The sequence below is a fragment of the Ornithorhynchus anatinus genome, chromosome 11 (assembly GCF_004115215.2).
Source record: "Ornithorhynchus anatinus isolate Pmale09 chromosome 11, mOrnAna1.pri.v4, whole genome shotgun sequence".
Taxonomy (NCBI): Eukaryota; Metazoa; Chordata; class Mammalia; order Monotremata; family Ornithorhynchidae; genus Ornithorhynchus; species Ornithorhynchus anatinus.
The window spans coordinates 43,867,151-43,871,043 of record NC_041738.1 but is presented as its reverse complement, the minus strand read 5'-3'; the positions used below and the strand labels follow the sequence as shown (position 1 = coordinate 43,871,043).

At 49.0% G+C, this 3,893-nt stretch overlaps 1 non-coding gene across 1 annotated transcript; it reads right to left on the bottom strand.

The window, feature by feature from the left end:
- Positions 1-2,895: 2,895 nt before the first annotated feature.
- Positions 2,896-3,033, bottom strand: LOC114815268. Its single transcript, XR_003763032.1, has one exon. It is a non-coding gene; the product is annotated as a small nucleolar RNA SNORA7 (small nucleolar RNA).
- Between the last annotated feature and the right edge of the window lie 860 nt (positions 3,034-3,893).

Sequence of the window (3,893 nt, the reverse complement as noted above, 5' to 3'; positions counted from 1 at the left end):
GAGACGTGTCTTGTTCAAGGTCACACAGCAGACAAGCAGAGGAGCCGATATGAGAACCCATGTCCTTCTGATTCCCTGTCCCGTGCTTTATCCAGAAGGTCATGCTGCTATCGAAGATATGCACACACCTCCCCTCACACCCTCTTCCGGCTTCCATCGGCCACCCCCCCATCAGCTTCCCTGCCCCGAGGGTGCTAAGGACGGAGGTTCCTATTGGGTTGGATAATTAAAGTTGGGATGTGGGTGCAGGTGGATTGCAGGTAGGGTAAGTTTGTCGCCACTGAACATGTGAGCAGCCACCGGTCGCTGCTTCCAGGATGCCTGGGGAAAGCACCTCATCCTGCCCTGAGCCTACCTCTCTCCTCCCCACAGCTTTTTCATTCATTCAGTCAGTTGCATTTCTTGAGCACTTACTGTGTGCAGGGTTCTGTGCTAAGCGCTTAGGAATACTATACAGCACTTCCTGTCCACACCTAGCATACAGTCTGGAGTGGGGGAGATGACATCAATACAAATAACCAAAATTTCAGTTATGTACATAAGTTCTGTGGGGCTGAGAGGGGGGAAGTGCAAAGAGAGCAAGTCGGGGCAACACAGAAGGGAGTGGGAGATGAGGAAAAGTGGGGCTTAGTCTGGGAAGGCCTCTTGAGGGAAATGTACCTTCAGTCTTCAAGCCTCAAGCTTGCTTTCAAGCCTTCAGTGTCTTTGAAGGCATGGAGAGTAATCGTCTGCCGGGTTTGAGGATGGAGGGCGTCCCAGGACAGAGGCAGGATGTGGTTTAGGGGTCGGCGGCAAGACAGGCAAGATCAAGGCTCAGTAAGAATGTTAGCACTAGAGGAGCGAAGTGTGCAGGCCGGGTTGTGGAAGGCAATAAGTGAGTTGAAGTAAGATAAGTGGGTGACGTAGGAGAGGGAAAGGTTGCGGAGTGCCTTAAAGCCGATGGTGAGGAGTTTTTGTTTGATGTGGAAGTGGATGGGCAACCACTGGAGTGTTTTGAGGAGCGGGGTGACATGTCCTGAAAGTTTTCGTAGAAAAATGATCCAGGCAACAGAGTGAAGTATGGACTGGGATGCCCTGCCTCAGCCTATCTCCTCCTATTGCCTCCTGGCCTATTGGACCTCTCCTCTATTTCACATTACAAATGTGTCCTGTACCCTGGCCCTTGAGATCAGTCAAGACACACCTCATAAGAAATCCTCCAATTCTGGAGACGGCAGCTCCTCACTGGGAAAGGCAGGGGAGGAGATAAATTGAAGGTGAACAAACATCCCCCTTTAGGCAAAACTGGCTAGGAAGTGTAAGGTTCCACTCCACCACCCAAAAAAAGCTCTCAGCTTGGTGGCCAGAGGGCTTTGGGCGTCTGTGGCCGTGGCCCCTCAACAGCGCTACTACATCAGAGTTGCCAAGTCAATGGAGGCCCCAGTTCATACTCACTAGGCTTTTCCTTATAGCATTAAGTTAGTCACTTACTCTGTGCCAGGCACTGTTCTAAGAACTGGGGTAGATACAAGATAATCAGAGTGGACTCAGTCCCTATCCCAAACAGGGCTCACAGTCTTAATGCCCAGCGGAGTGCAGTGACTTACCCAAGGTCACATGGCAGACAAGTGGCGGAAGCGGGATTAGAAACCAGGTCCTTCTGACACCTATGCACTAAGCCACACCGCTTCTGATCTACAGCCCAGGTGGCCTTTTCAGGGCAGACCTCCTGCAGTGAAGCGGGTGGAGCTGAGCGTTTCTGGGGCAGATGTACCACGCTGGTTTCTGGGGCGGATGTATCGCTCTGAGTGTGGGGTGTCTGTGTGTGTGTGTGTGTGTTTATGTGTGCATCAGTGTGGTGTATTTTTCTTACTAAATGCTGATGTAACCTGGAACAAGCTGGAACTTGGCTTGGATAATAATAATTATAGTGGTATTTGCTAGGTGCCAAGCACTAATAATAATAATGATCTTGGTATGCTGCATTAGGGGTTTACTATATGACTTGTGCCAAGCATTATTAGTAATAATGATAATCATAACTGTGGAATTTGTTAAGCACAAACTGTATGCCAAACACTGGGGAATAGATGCAAAACAGTCAGGTCAGACATAGTCCTTGTCCCACATAGGGCTCACAGTCTGAGGGAGAGGACAAACAAGTCTTTAATACCCGTTTTACAAGTGAGGAAACTGAGGCACAGAGAAGTGAAATGACTTGCCCGAGATCACACAGCAAGCATCCGGTGGAGCCGGGATTAGAACCCCGGTTTCGACTCCCCGAACGGTGCTCTTTCCAAGCTGCTTTTCGGGAAATGGAAAGGTCCCAAAACGAGAGTGCAGATATGAAAATCATTTCGGGGCCACAGCGGCCACAGGAGCCCTTTTGGCCCTGCTCATGTGGGCCCAGGACAGGAGAGGCTGAAATGCCAAGTCGCATCCCCACATCTGCTTGGTGACAGTGGCCACCGTCCACCCAGCCTCCGTCACATTGTAACTCGGCTCCAAGGCCCCAGGGTGTGTGCGCCCTTTTCGTCCTTGGCACATTCAGAAAAGCAGCTTGGCCTAGTGGATGGAGCCCAGGCCCGGGAGTCAGAAGCACCTGGATTCTCATTCCGGCTCCTCCACTTGTCTGCTGTGTGACCATGGACAAGTCACTTCACTTCTCTGAGCGAGCCTCAGTCCTTGTTTCTGTCTTATGCTGTTGAGTCGTGTCCGACCCATAGCGACGCCATGGACACGTCTCTCCCAGAACGCCCTGCCTCCATCTGCAATCATTCTGGTAGAGTATCCATAGAGTTTTCTTAGTAAAAATACAGAAGCAGTTTACCCTTGTCCCTTCTTCCGCGCAGGAAACCTGATTCTCCACCCTGGATTCTCTCCCTTGCTGCTGCTGCCCAGCACAGGTGAGTTTTGACTTGTAGCAGATGGCCTTCCACTCGCTAGCCACTGCCCAAGCAAGGAATGTATTGGGTATGCCTCTGCTTGACTCTCCCTCCCTTAGTCAAGACTGGTAGAGTACTGGAAACTCTCCAGATGTGACCCTGAGAGGAAGAGCTTCGGTTACCTCATCTGTAAAATGGGGATTAAGAATATGAGCCCCATGAGGGACAGGGAGACAGGGACTGTGTCCAACCTGAGTTGCTTCTATCCACCCCAGCGCTTAAATACAGTTCCTGGAACGTATAACAAATACCACAATTATTTTTAGATTGAACACTCCCCACCGCCGCTGCCGCTGCCATTTTGATTAGAATTATTTTGACTTCTACTCCAGTTTTTAGCCCTAATCTCCTTCCTGGACCCCGGCTTCCTTCGTGTCTTCCCAGTTTTTGTCCTCTTAATAATCTGTGTTCTCTCTTTCTTTCTCTGACCCCCTTTCATCTCTTTTTTCTTTCTCTCTCTCTGTCACCGTATCTCTCCGAATCTTAATCTTTCTTTTGCTCTTTCAGACAAGTTTCCTGGAGTCTCCTACCCATGCAATTTTGAGCTTGCAAAAATCTGCTTCCCTTGGATGAAGCTGTGAAACTCATTTGCCTCGTAAAATTCAATGAAGCCCAAGTTTCTGGCCACCCAGGGCATAGCACTTGGGAGAAGATCTTTAAATTTACTCTGGCCTCGACCAGTAGCGACAGAATTAGGGACTATGATTTGGACATAATCCACCTTCTGCCAACATTGCTTTTTTTTTGGCAGTTCTCAGTTTATTGTGCCTTTTATCCATTTGATCTGGATGCCCAGAGATCACGTGGAGGATGGTACATTTAAAAATGTCAGTAAAGAGGAAGAAAATGAAAAATAGCAGAAAAACTACCATTAAAATGCACTATCACTCTAGCCATATGTCACATCTTAATTCTGCTGTTTTTTCCACCCCATGTTTACTCCAATCCCAATTCTAGGAGTTGGGATTT